Below are 15,763 nucleotides of genomic sequence, written 5' to 3'. Positions count from 1 at the left end.
TATAAAATGTCACCTCAACAATTTTATTTTATACAGATTTTCACTTGTTAGATTATAGTATTTATATGATGACCTAATGAAGGCAGTGACAATTCATATTTCACTTCAAGGCAAAAGAAGTATTGTATCTGATTCTCTACTTATCTCTAATGAACAAATTGGTAAATTAGAATTTACTAATATTCTCATAGAGTATTCATAGTAAATGCTAAGTGGTTATAGCAGAAGGGAATTCTGTCATTACTGGAGACAATGCATGGGATAAGGGCCTTGCAAAGTATTTATTCACAATCATTCAGAATAATAGAAAAGCTGGGAATTGGACTCAATGATCCTTGCTGGGTGCCCTCCAACTCAGCTGATTCTGTGATTCTATGAACAGTTGGTTGGACATTGGAGGAGCTCATCTGAGTGCTAGGTCATTCAGCCTTGTTTTTTTCTAGGCAACTTGTAAAAAACCTCTAGTGAGATAAACTGCATAATACCTGAGCAGCCTGTTTCTGCATTCCTCTCCAGGTTTTCTTTCTGTTTGTTTTAATTTTTTAAATGTACAGTCTGAACTTCCCAAGCCACAGTTTATGGCTGCTTGCCCTTGTTATATCATCTACCAAAAATTCCTATGAAAATCTGCACTGAGAATGAGTTTCAGTTTTGAATACAGACCTAACACTTGAATGGGCAAACACAAAAGAAGAATTCATGATTTTTGCTGCGTACAAATTTTTTTATAACTGTAAGGCAGAATTGCTTGTGGCGCTCTGTGTCAACAATAGGATTTTGGAAGTACAAGTGCAGTAACAGTAGGGTTTTAGATCACATTTTGACCTCTCAGGAGCTCCCCTTCTACCAGAAGTACATTCGTATCACCCTCAGCAAGTTCCTTGCTTGTAAAAACAGCAATGAAATTCAGACTACAGCAATATGATCAGTAATTAGTATGCACTGGCTGGCTTTGCCTTGGCAATTCATTATCGTGAAGTTATCATCAAAGTCATGGTGTGTTGATTACACATTAACTTTCATACATTACCAGTGGACCAGTGAATTGCTGATATATTACTACAGAATGTCAGGTAAGCACCAATAATAAAATATAAGACATCAACTTTGTTGTTTATTTGTTTTTGTCAAAACAAGATAACTTTATAACAAAGAAAGACACCAGCACAAGTATTATGCTCTAAACATCCTTCACCACTGTACAATGGACATTGGATATAAAATTGGATATGGACCAGCAATGTGTACATTGAAAATAGTATGGCCAGCAAGTTGACGGAGATGATTGCCCCCATCTACTCTGCTTTTATGGGACCCTACATGGAGTACTGCATTCAGGTTTGGGGTACCCAGCGCAACAAAGACCTGTTGGTGTGTCCAGGGAAAGGCCACAGAAATTATAACAGGACTTTAACAGCTTTCCTATGATAAAAGGATGAGAGGGCTGGGGTTGTTCGCTCTAAGACCTTATAGCAGCTTTTTAATAGATAGAATGGGCTTGCAAGGAAAACAGATAGAGACTTTCATCAAGGCCTGCAGTGACAGAACAAGGGCTAGCAGTTTTAAACTAAACAAGTTTAGAGCTCTGGTGTGGGGTTGCCTGGCGTAGGTCTTTGAGAAATTGCATTTCACAACCCTAAAGTGCTTCAGAGCAAATTTCATAACACCTTTCTGCAGCCACAGCACCAAGCCAGGGCCAACAGGGCCAAGGCGGCAGGTTTTGGTGTCCAGTGAATCTGCTTTTCTCCCCCTGCAATGCAGTAACATTTCAGAACTGCAGCGCTGATGCCAGCTGGGAAGAAGCAGGGAAACCTACACTGCAGGTTTGGAGCTGCCCCAGACAACACCAGCACCCCCCATTCGCCACCAGAACAGCTTTGTAAGCTCTTCCCTTCCCATTTTTGTTCCAGAAGGAAGGTTGGGCTGAGTGGGAGTTCTCTATTTTCTTTGTCTTCTGATCCACATGGTATTACAAAGCAGCCACCATTTTGGAGAAGGAGTTTCTCTGGCATACTGTCTTTGTCCTGTTTTCCTTGCAGTTGGCTACGGTAGCTGCCATCTTGGGGGAGGGGCTTACCCGCCATCTTGTTATTTTTGTTCCTGGAGAGCCCGTGGGATTCAGCACCTTTGTATCTTGTCATTTTTATTGCTACCTTGTTGCTGTTTGAGCTTTAGAAAGCTGTTTTCACATACATCTTCTTGCATTTTAAATCTTCTTGCCTAATTGATGAAAGGGGAGTGATTAAAACTATACAGGGGAGGTAACTAATATTTGGAGTGTCCACCCCGTACAACTGTCTTCAACTAAGACAAAGAGTCAGGAATGAGCCCCATCTATCCTGGCCTTGAACAACTCTGGGGGTTGGGAGTCTGCCACCTCTCTGGGCAACCTTTTCCAGTGCTTCACCACCTTTATAGCAAATTTCTTCCTAATATCTAATCTAAACTTTTCCTCCTTCAGCTTAATGTTGCTGCCTGTTGTCCTATCATTACATTTCCATGTAATGATGGAAATGTAATGATAAATTACATTTATCATTAAAGGCCTTATTCAGCTTTCTTTTAAGCTCCCTTTATGTACTGGAAGCTGCTCTAGGGCCTCCCCCAGAGTCTTCTGTCCTCCAGGTTGAACAGCCCAAACTCTCTTAGGCTGTCTTCCTAGGAGAGATGTTCCAACCCTGCCATCTACTTCATGATTCTCCTCTGAATTTGTTCCAACAGGTCAATGTTTATCTTGTAAAGAAGCCTAAGATTAACCCAAAATACAGAGAGAGAGAGAGAGAGAGAGATGTATGCAAAGTGGATAATTTATTAAAAAAATATGAAATCTTAACAGTACAATTCAAGAGTCATTACTAGTCTAGATCTACCTACAGAAAGTCAAGAGTAAAAATCAAAATAGAAAATAATCTATAAAAGAAAATTTTCAGTAATACTAATAATAATACAATTAAAATTGTAACACACACTCAAAGTTTTTGTCCCTTTTTCTCAGTGTACTGTTCACCCTTCAGTTGTTTGCCTAGGTAATGGAATAAAAGAATTATTTAGAATGGAAAGGATCTCTAAGATCATCAAGTCTAATCATTAACCTAACACTACCAAGTTCGCCACTAAACCATGTCCCTAAGTGCCATACTTTTTAAATATCTCCAGGTACAGTGACTTGCCTACTTGGCAACTCAGCTACCTCATTTTTATGTGTGTTTCAATGTTTACAAACTCTTTCCATGAAGAATTCTTTTTCTTGTATCCAATCAAAACCTCCCCTGGCACTACTGGACACCATTTATTCTTGTCCTATTTCCTGTAATCTGGGAAAAAAAGAACAACATTCTCCTTACTACAATCTCTTCTCAGGTAGTTATGGAGAGTCATAAGGTCTCCTCTCAGCCTTATTTTCTCCAGGTCAAACATTGACAATTCTCTCAGCCAATCTTCATTAGACTTGTGCTTCACTATCCTCGCTGACCTTCTTTGGACATGTTTTAGCATCTGCACTTAGATGGGGTTGTTCAACATTATACAGCTGTACACAGCCCATCAATCCAGCCTCTCCAGATCCCTCTGCAGACCCTTCCTAACATCCTGCAGATCAATAATTCTGCCCCACTGGCTGTTGTCTGCAAACTGGCTGAAGGTGCAATCAATCCTCTCTTCCAGGTCATTGATACAGGTATTAAACAGGACTGGCCCAAATACATTTGTGAACAATCACCTGCTGAATCTAAATCTTTTCAACACCACTCTTTGGGGTCAGCCATCCAGCCAGTGTTTTCCCAGTGAACAGTAGATCTGTCGAAGCCAGTAATATCATTGTGGTGGTAATGAAGGAATCACAGTGAGCATCCAGAATTTATCACTGGAAGGAACATAATGTTCATATTGATGGTTCTTTTTTCTTGACATGGGATATACTTGTGTTCATATTTCCTAATACATTTTTATTACCTTTGCTCTTTCTTTATCCTTCTGCAGATCCACTTTGCATTCAAATTTCACAAAATATTGTGTCTCTTACATAAGTTACTTTTGTTACCCCTAAACCCCATTTTGTCTAGCTCCACGTCTGCATTGTGTTAATGACCATGGCTGAGCTGTAAAAGCTGTATCTTGTGTCTTGACTTCTGAAGGACTCTAATATTGTACCTGTGTTTTTCTACACTGCCTTACTATGTTAGAATTTGAACTATCCCATTCTGTGTAAAGTGCTTGCTGCTGCTTTTTTTTGCCAAAATGATGGTTGTACCACCCAAAGACAAAAGTAAAACAAATTAGCCATAGACAGTCATTTGGACAAAATATTGTCACAGCTAAACCAAGTAAAACATGACTGCAAGTAGGTCAAAACATAACAGAGCATAACTTTTAAGCGTTGGTCCTGAGGCCTGGCAAACTCAGTACAAAGGTTGTGGCCCATTGTGGTAAAACCTATAGAAATATACAGTTACAGTCTGTGAACCTGAGTTTTTTTACATTTTTATTTCAATTTAAACTTAATGCAAGAGTGCTTCATCAGCATGATATTTGTTTCTACAGTGGAGTAGGGAAGTCCAATACTAAACAGGCAACCAGGAACCCCTTAATGAAGATCATTATGTCTTCAGCTGTTGATATGGTGTTGGAGCAATGCAGCTCATGCAAAGAATATTGCAACACTTCCAATACCAGAAGATATCATAATTCTTTCAAGTTGTACCTATTTCTAAAGTAACAATAGTTGTAATCCTTTCTCATCTATAAGAAAAAGAGCAGATTTGTGGTGGTAATAGCAGTTATCTTTACATGTCCAGTCAATTAGAAAATACAACAAGAAGAAATAAAGGATTCCTTATTTAAATACATAACTATAATTTAAATACATAATACATAAAAAGAGCAGTATATTTGTGGTGGTAATAGCAGTTATTTTTACGTGTCCAGTCAATTAGCAAATATAACAAGAAGAAATAAAGGATTCCTTATTTAAATAAATAACTATAATTAGTTTTCAAGAAATAATTATTCCAAACTACATTAGTGCAAGTCTAAAACATAACAACATGGAAAGTCAGTAGAAAAGCGAACAATTATAGTTCATTAAAATTCAGTTTGGAGAATTGAAGTGAGGTTAAGAAGATATTGCAGAAGACACATTTTCAGCGTAGAGGGTCCATTAATATGTATTTCCTATCAAAATATCTCAATATATAGGATTGACTACTGTTCATGAACAAAAGCAAGGAGTGATAAAGAGGACAAGAAAAAAAAATAGCTTTGCATCTTCTGACAAAAGAGTCTCACAAATTCTATCAGGTTTTGAAGAATACATGGAGTTCGAATGCAATTCCTAAAACTGTCTGTAAACTTCATAAATATTAATATTTTTTTACAAAATTTTGGAAATAATTGGAAATATTTGTCTTTTTAATAGCAAGTATACTCTCTTCTGTAGTACCTACGGCTCTTCTGGGCAAAACATTTTGTGACACCCTCCTTACCCAAACATGCACATTTATGTCAAAGAAGCAAAAACTTAGGTCCTACAAAACTGACAACATGAACTTGCTTAAACCTTTCTGCAGTTTCTGAAGGAGATGCAGAAAGGATGAAAAACTCAGACCAAGTTCTACAGGATGCTGAAGACTTGTCCTAGCAGGCAGCGATTTTCTTTCTCCGCCCATTACAGCATATTGCATATTGATACGTTCAACACTTCATCCCCTCCATCAACAGGAAAATAAACTAAAAATTCATTCCTAACTCCCCCTTCAGCTTTACTGTATGAAAATCTTTGCTTCTAATTATCTTGTTTTTTGCAGACACAAGTATTACATGAAGATCCACTCCATGCCAATTACATTCCCATCCTTCAGTGACACTACAGCTTTTTAGATGAATTCAGATGAATAGTTATGAACAATATTCCTGAATAAAAATTCAAAGAAGAAGGAAATTAAATAATATTTTAACTTCAAGCAACCCTAGACATTTGAAAGGACAGGTATTTAGTAAATAATAATTATGGTTAATGAAGAAGGTTGTTTTTTGTCTAACAGCCAAACCAATTGTTAAAATAGACTTTATATTGTATAATAATTCAGTAACAGATAAGGCTTCCTAAATAATTTAGAAATAGAATTGAAATAATTTTACAAGCATAGATGTTTTTACTGAAATCTACCCAAAGGTAATTTTCTTTTTCTAATGAAAGTCTTTGAAAACTGGAGATTAAGTCTTAGAAAAATGTAGAATTTGAGTTTCATCATTCCTATTAGATGTCTTTGACATTAACTATGGAAAAGACTAATCTGATAACCCATTATGAAGCAAAGTTTGGTAAATCAATAAGTTTGCATAAAAAACTGAAGGAATTCTCTAGGAAATGGTTGAGTCTGTCTAAATTCTAATTAAAGCTTTTGTATATTCTTGGGGGTTACATGCAAGAACAAATTAACTGAAACTAAAATGAACCCAGCCTGGCATAAAATGCATAAAGAAAAAGGCCATTTTTCAAAATCACAACTGAAACCAGCCAATGTTAGAGTACTTACATTAAAATTGTAAAGTTTAAGCTCTTTTTTTCAGTATTTCACACAAAGAACATTTGCTATAGGATGCACAATTCTCCTCAATTTATTACTACCTAAGGTGTGAGTTGAGTCCTTGCTTGCTGTGTGACTTTGCTATTCAATTAACTTGTACTCACTTTCCCTGTGTTGGAAGCAGCTACATGTCACAGCATGCCCATAACACTCTGGTTGACAGTGTTTGACCTTTGTTTAGAAGAAATGTATTCAAGAGGTCTCAGTGGCAGATTGGAGTTTTCAGAAGTCTGATGTCTTTAAACCAAGTACGTAATAATCACAAAGTCTGTGAATTAGAAATGCAGAATTACACTTGCAATGTGGTACTGAAAATTTAAGTTGGACTGTGGTCCAAGTTAAGGCCACATTGCTCTAAGCCACTAACAGGAAAACTGCAATAAGATTTTTAAACAAAGGTCAAATATTACATTTTTTTCCCTGTCATATGTTGTCCACTGATGTAGTCATCCAATCATAGAAGGTTGGTCAGGCTGCATAATAGAATATTTATTTATTTGACTTCAAGGCTCAAATAAGCAAATCTATGAAAAACACAAAGAAAGTTGAGTTCTTTAATTTTAAGACCCTAAATAATAAATAACCAGTTAAATAAATTTATCAGGTAAATTTATTATTCGTACAAATGTTTAGATGTTTAAATAAAAAGCGTCATGTTGCATGTGAGCTTATACATATTGACTGGACACTTTGTTAAAATAAGTTAAAATACCTGTGGAGTTTTTATGCTTTTCTGCTCCCTTAATGTTTTTAAGCACTGATCTACATTTTAGACAGTCAACAATAATTGCATAAACGATGACAACTTGTAGCAATTTTCTGTCTGAAACCACAAAGTTTCAATTGTTTCTCAATCTACTTAAACCCTTCAATGGTAAGAAAAGCTTTTCTGGCTTTTTTAATTTACGGATTTTGTTATCCCACAAGGTAAGAACTACCCCTCTGACAAAAGTAGGCAGAATGTTACGAATGACAGGTCAGTCATAATCTTGTTTTTGACTTTTTCGTGCTCTTTGGCAAAGATTTTTTTGTAATATGAAAACAAATATATATAATTCACCATTGTTATAGCACTGTTGATTTAATCTTAGGGGCTAATGATGGAAAAACATACCATAGAACTTCCTACGGCATTTTTATGAATCTTTCTTTTAAATGAACTTTTCTTGCTATTTGGTTATTTTCTTTCATGCAATCTCAACTGATTTCCATTTTATTTTTGATATATTTTCTCACCTTTGTGCCTTACACATGAGAAGACTTCATGTCCTTTTCCCCTAAAACTCAATAAATATTAGATGATTGTCAATACATTCAGAATAACTTAGACTCCCATCCTGTGAGACAATTAAAACCTGTTCCATATATGCTTTTTTTCAGAACTAGATTCAGATTAGAGTCAAATGTGGCTTTGCAAAGTTTTTCTTCTCTATTATCTAACATTAGAATAACTGCCAGTGTTTATTATTTGCCTCCTTTAAAAAAAGTGTTTTCTAAAAATATTGTTAAAGAGCTGTGAACAGATGGACAGTAATGTAAGTTTGATAAACACTGGTTAATGAGGATGCATTATTTTCTTTTGTTTACAACACAGAAAAGAAAAAAAAGGGAGGTGTAAGACAAACAAAATATTGCTGGTTTGTTTGGTGTTTTTTGCTTTTTCTCCTCTCAGTTTTAAGTTTTGCTTTTCAGTTTCAATTCCAAAACCATTACTCCTCTTCCAAAACTCATATGAAATAGCTGGGATCTATTAGTATATATATTTACTTGAGTTCCAAGATACAATAATTTATTGGTGGACTTTGGGAAGTGATACCAATCTTCAGACTTTTCCTTCTAAGGACTATGACAGCCTTCATGCTTTTCATTTTGTGAGAACAGTTAAAGTGAGTTCATTATTCATCTCTTATCACATTTTCTTCAAATTTGAGTATGTTGGATTGCCTTAGAAATCTGTTTTAGTAAATGGTGCTGTATGTAAGTAGCTTTTAGAGGAACAACTGGGATTTCTCATACACAATAATACACTCTTGTTAAAAGGCTATTTCTTATTAAGCAGTGTACATGTATTTTAATAAGAATGAAGAAGCTCTGATTTTGAAATAGCCTAAGGCACTGAAGTGCTTTGTGACTATTTGGGATGCCAGTAGCTTCACAGTCTGAGAAGTGGAACAATTTCTGGTTTCCCCAAGGCATCACTGTCTGAGGAGTTGACCTTCTTCCAAACTTCAAGTCCTGCTGTCATTGTGTGAAACACTACAAAGTACAAGTTGTTGCCAAGGTGAAAAGCATTTTAAGCCATATTACCCCCTTGAAAAGAGGTTCAACCCCTATAACTATATGAAAATTACTGCCATTGCCTAATATTGATTCTGAACTAAAAGTCAGAAACAATTTATAGATGTTCTTATAGTCTCTCATATATTTTGCTGTAAAACCCAAAAAGCACAAAAAGTACCCCTATTCTACCCAATGTCAGATACCATCTTGGAAGGCATTTGCACACTTCTAATGCTTTCTGCTGTCTGAAACATGTGAATGGCTGAAAATAATGATTAATAAAGCTGTTATTGTCACTGAAAAGCATCCTTGCTCTCGCAATTTTTTTATTCTCATATGTTCTCGAGGAAAAAAATAATTGCAATGAAACCTGTGTGTGAGTCCTTGCATGTACATATATAATATAGGCATATGCTTGCTTATATATGTCTATATACTATATCATGCCTAAAAAATCATTTACTAATACATTTCTTATATCACAATAAAGAATATTAAAATTGAAATATTTAGTGTTCTTTCTGTAGTTATTGTTAACTCTTATGGTACTGATTAAAACCATTACAAAATAAACTACATAATTACAATAGTTAACTGTTATATTGGGTATCCAGAACGGTGTGCAAATTATATCATTAAAGAAAACGGTGTGAACATTTGTGTGTATATCCAAGCATATATCTCTATTTTCCCCTTCAGCTTTGTAAGAATCCCTCAGTTAACCAAAATTTTTTAGTATATCAAAAATATTTTTTTCCAAAGGTGAGCTCAGTTCGACAAATAGTACATCTCTCACAGAAAAGTGTTGAACAAATATCCTTTTGTAGTCTCTTGGAAGAGAGGAGTAAAACCCTAAAGGCTTTTTGGAAGAGTTTTGGTAGAGAAAAGGAGAACATGACAGGCATCATCCTTTTTTCCTCAGTGTCAGTGTTTTTATGCCCAAGGAAATGAGGCTATGCCTGGGCCTTGTCCAGAAAGCTAATCACATGGTGACATGCGTGTCATTTCTGATAGACTAATATTGAGCAGCATTCCTTTTTGAAATTTCTCAGTGAGACAGGTCATGTCAAATCCCATTAATCAAAAATGTCACTAATTGTTGCTAGTATATAATAGAGAAAGGCCTAAATAAATTATTTTTATGTAATGCACAAATCTTCACTTTTGAAACTCCTAAGCAAAGAGGGATAGCTCTAAGTGCCTGGGTACTCCTATGGCCTTTGTAAAACAAAATTAGTGGAATCATCATGCTTTTTAGAAAGAAGGCAAAGATCACCATTCCATATATAGGCAACAAAGCATGAAGACTCACAGTAAAAATGCCACACATTTGAAAGTAAAATCTGTTTTTGAGCTTCTAATTTTAAGAAAATTGAATAAATATAAATGAGGGTGAAATCCATTCACATTTCATTGAGTAATTTTCATCTTAAAATTTTCATCTTAAATTTCATCTTAAAATATTACAACTGGAATTATAACATAGGGTAAAAATCCTATTCTTGTTAATATGATGGATGGTTTAAATACTACATTACCTTTTATATCATGTTACAGAAAATAAGCAAGAATGTAGTAAAAAGTAGATTGGATGATGGTTGATTCCATAGAATCTGCTAGAAAGATGAAATCATAGACTGTTGAGGGGTTGGAATGGACCTTAAAAGATCATCTAGTCCCAATTCCCCCTGCTATGGGCAGGGACACATCCCACTAGACCAGGTTGCTCAAGGTCTCATCTGACCTGATTATGAACACTTCCAAATGTGGGATTGGGGTGTCCACAATATCTCTGGGCAATCTGTTCCAGTGTCTAACCACCCTAAAAGTGAAAAATTTCTTCCTAATATTTAACCTAAATTTCCCCTCTTTCAACTTGTACTCATTACTCCTTTTTCTATTGATGTGTTTTCCACCTTAAAATCATAAGCCAAACAAGATTAAAATTATAAAAACAGTGGCCATTTCTTGAAAGTCCTCCAGGTGCATTTATGCATATGTGTGCACATGTGCATTCAGCCCTTATAAAAGGGCTTCAGCGCTTTTATAAGTTTGGCAAATTAGCATAATTGACTAGAATCACCAATTAGAAATGCAGTTAATGAAGTAATTCCCTCTCTTGCCCCTACTGTAGCCTCCCCTCTGGCTTCTAGCCCCACCCTGTTTATGTCTAAATGCACGGGAAAGTGACATAGCTTTGGTCCACTGAAGAAGACTAGAATAAGATTCCAGGAATGTGTTTGTCTAACAGAGTACTGAATTTAGCTAAAATACTATATAACTATACAATAATAGTCTACAGAGCTAAGAATTTACGAAAAATATATAAAAAGCAAAAATCTTTTGGCATCACTATCACTACAGTTCTTGATGAAAATCCCTCTCCAGTCCCCCTATAGGCCCTATTCAGATACTGGAAGGTTGCTGTGAGGAAGATTCTTTTATCCAGGCCAAACAGCCCTGACTTTCTCAGCCTGTCTGCTGAAATGTTCTGCTCTTCAGATCAGGGGACTGCCTAGCACAGACAGAGTACATCAGAGAGCGAGTGTGTCAGCCAAACCAGTGTCTAGTTTGCTTTCCTAAACTGTATATTCAGTCACTGGATTAGAGATATAGAGAAAAAAATGCCTGCCTATTCTTTAAGTTTTTTGTCTACAGGCCCTCTCTGATTGACTTTTTTTTTTCTGATCAGATAACCACAGTTCTAGCAATGGGCAGAAAATAACTGGATTTTCACCTTCTTCGTATCTAATATAATATAATATGTGAGCACTTTCTTATATGAATATTTTATAGAATAGGTCTTGAAAGAAAATAAGCCTGGTTTTCCTTCATTAAATACATTTTTATATTTCAATATCACTAGGAAAGCTATGTCATAGCCTCCTTGAATTAAATAAAGACATCTTGAAAATTGTACAATGAGAATTTTAACATGTGTTAGATTCACTCTTCCAACACTGACAATAAGAGGAGTAGCCAAATATCACTATCTCAGATTATTATTAATTTTGTGATGGACAAAGTTCTTTTTCTATGGCACTACATGCATTTCCAAAAAATTCTACAGGGATGCCTTAAAAAATCAAAAGGAAATTTTGAAAAAGTCTGGAAAAGAATTGAGGTAAGAAGAACATATGTCCCTCAGGTACGCAATTACCCTTTACTCTGGTTGATACAGCAGTCCCTGTGAAATTCAGGTCCTAAAGTACTTGTGTCAATACTGTCAGTGAGTACCAGGTGAATTCACAAAGTCTGTGATAAGTGATCAGGTAGTGTACAACACCATAATGTTAAACATTTCTGTAACACATCACTTGATAAATGACTGTGAGAGTAACTTTTAACTATAGATTCTGAGGTTTCTTTTGTAAATGTTTTTCAGCATATAGAAATAATGCTTCATCCCTCCCGCCAAACTCTTTTACTTAATGGTGAGAACCTAAGCCTACTGAAAATTAACAAAGCTCATGTCTATCTTACTTTTTGTTAGCACATATGCTGATCAATAGTATTTTGCAGATATTTAAGAAAGGGGAGGACTACTCCTACCTATTTTTACAATAACTTTATAAACTTCACTTTTTGACTAAGCTGGTAGAAAGAAAGTAAGGGAGCTGTTTTCTTTGCAGCATGATGAAGTATAAATTATTTTCTGAAAGATAAACAAGTTTTAGTGTGCTTCCATGGTTTAATTCCAATGTACAGTTATGTCAATATTTTTCTCCTCTGCTTTATGAACAGAAAGAAAATGGAGAATGTTAAGAGAAGGGCTACTAATTTTCTTCTCTGCTGAAACACTGCAGTACTAGGTTCCTTTTTTATATAATATTTTAATATATGGTAACAGTTATTGTTTAACATCTCAAGAATATGTAAGGGAGCAAGGAGTATGACTGTCATATGTAACTACACAAGTGGAGAAAAAAAGAGAAAAACAAAGGACAATGTAAAGAATGAAGAATAAAATGTGTTCATTGAAATCAATACAACCACCTATAACTTAAGAGATGAGAGCCTGTATCAATGTCTTCCTTCAAGAAAGTTAACCTGATCAAAGCATTGGAGTGGTGAGGGTTAAATGCTATACAAATACTACCTACTCCACCTGAGATTGTTCTCTGCAATTAGATTGAGTACAACTTGTACAATGTAAAGACATTTTCCTGCTGGCACAGCCTCATACCTAAGGACTGAAAACTAACAAGAGCAATCCATAATAATATATGTACATCTCTTTATCTTGGTAAAAACAGATGAAACTCTCAATTTACCAGCCAGTTTCAAGTGGTACAGAAAATTATGCATTTCAAAGAAAATGTCTATTAGCCAAGGGAAAAAAATTAAATGTGAGAGGAAAAAGAAAGATAAGAGGGCCTATTTTAGATAAAATAAGGAGTTACTATTATCTGGAAGCACTGTTGTCACTGTTATTAATATTTTCATTAAATTATTTAGCATGAATTCATAATCTGGCTGACATTTTAAGTAAGGTCTCTACTGTGTCTGAAACAATCGGTTTGTTCTGCATGGCAAAACTATTTATTCTTGTAATGTTAAAATGAATCACATTAAGAGAATCTGACTTCAGCTGGCAGTTAATTGAGATCAGGGATATGACACTGGTAATCGTTTTACAAATGAGTTCCCTGTTTGCATTCAGTTCTGACTCTCAGCTCCTAGCAACTGTCAGGTCTTTGTTAATAGATCCTTATCAATGGAATTCTTTAGAATACATCCCTGATTAAATGAACATATCTGTTACTATGCTTACTAGTGGCCTTATTGAATATACTGTTTTTGAAAATCTTAACATACTGTTAAGATCGCATTTGACCTGAGATAAAGCAATAAGATTTTAATAGTATTTTAACAATAAATCAAAGCATAGCTTGCATTTGATTATGTAGCAAGTTATATTTTATTGCCAGACTGATTCATAAGAAAGCCGCTTGTCTTTTAGAAACAGTGTAAGTTAAACATTCGAGCGCAAATTGCAGCTCATGGAGATCCATGCAGTTATTCCTGTTAACAGAAACTCTTATGTGGTATTTTCTGATTACTAGAAGCTTAGTTTCCTTGACCAGTCTAGAAGGAAAAGACAAACACAACCCATCTGACAGTAGGACTAGAAGACTGCTGTAGGTACCTTTCAACTATTCTATTCTATTCTATTCTATTCTATTCTATTCTATTCTATTCTATTCTATTCTATTCTATTCTATTCTATTCTATTCCATTCCATTCCATTCCATTCCATTCTATTCTATTCTAATGTTTCATTATGTGCAAATTAATTGTATATCCCTTCTTAGTAGACTATATGGATCTGCAAGGGAAAATTTTAACTATAAATGCCAACAGTACTACAGACCAAGCAATCATGGAAGATCATATTAGTAACTCAAAATCTTTCTTTATATAATGCACACATAAATTTAAGGACACTGATATTTGCATTTATAACCTTATCCTTTATGCAGAGCGATATGCGGGAATAAAAAAATGACAGATTATGATGTATCTTTAATAACCAATGTTAAAAAATCTTGAATTATCCATTTAGCTCAAAAAGTAGCATTTAGCCAGTGTTTGCTCATCAAATAGCCTGATGCTTTCTAAAATCAGATGCTTGTGTTGAATTAATTTAAAGGGTTAAGACCCACCCTGAATATTCTGTCATTAGTTAGGGATGGCTCAGCTCAATTGCTTTCTGCCTCGTAAAATGTAACATTCTTCAAGTACCTTAGGGTACTAAAAACTTGCATCCACTTGCAGAGCACACATGTGAAATCCTCCTTTCTGTCTTCACCTCCACTATTATCTGCTATGTAGGACAGTTATACTTTACCTGTTACAGCAAAATGGATGTTTTCTTGAAACTTTCTACATGGTTTTGTAATATATTGTTTCATGGAAGTGCAAGTTGGTGGCATATTAGATACACTTCTGTCACCCTGCACAACTTTATATTTAATCTGCATCGTACTCATCCTGATGTAGTCCTCGGGTAATATTACACCTAAAAATACATATTTTGTATAAATCCTTGAAATATTGACACATACCTGACTCAAGCATTCTTCAGATTTTTTCAGTGTCCCTGTTTCATAAAATCTATCATTTTATGTCATGAAACTTCAGGCATAACTCAACAAGAACCATGTAAAATATTTTTATGGCCCATACTGAAAGATCTACTGCAAGACTACTAATAAAAACAAATTTCAGTTTAGCCAACTCCTGCTTATTTTGTCAGTCATATATGTTTTCCTATCAAAGTTGTATCACTTGGAATTAGATTTTTTGGAAACAAAATTCCTCAGCATTGTTAAGTATCACGAAGATATATTGTATGACATAATTCCAAGCAAAATTATGTTGCACATTTTCACAATAATACCCAGAAGACTACTATGCTATAACACAGTTATGTACCAGCATTTAAGGACAAAACTTCCTCTCTGCCCCCTCTTTATTTCAGTTGTCTGATGTCTTCATTTCAGTTTGAAATGCTCCAACAAATTTTATTGTAATGATGAAAACCAGAAGTAAGGCTAACCATGGATTGTTTTTAAAATGACAAACAGCTGGTTATAAATTCCATGTGCCTTTTTTTTCTGCACCATAACAAAAACAAAAGAAAAAAAGATGTACTACTGCAAGCATCTATTACTTTTTTAATACATCATTTTGTTCTTGGTTTTTAGATTAAAGTACAAGAATAAGAGAAGTTTTCCTTCATTTACAGAGCACTAAGCATACCCAGTGCTGCCATTTTCCTCTAAGTAAGAATTTATATCCCCATACAAGTGGACTGATTTGGAAATAGAAGCTGAAGCAAATAGATTTAATAATTTCTGGTTAATTCTCAGATGAAAGTAGTGCCTAAAATTAGG

Source organism: Camarhynchus parvulus, chromosome 2 (assembly GCF_901933205.1).
Source record: "Camarhynchus parvulus chromosome 2, STF_HiC, whole genome shotgun sequence".
NCBI lineage: Eukaryota > Metazoa > Chordata > Aves > Passeriformes > Thraupidae > Camarhynchus > Camarhynchus parvulus.
The sequence above is the reverse complement of the archived record's forward strand: the minus strand, read 5'-3'. Positions refer to the sequence as shown.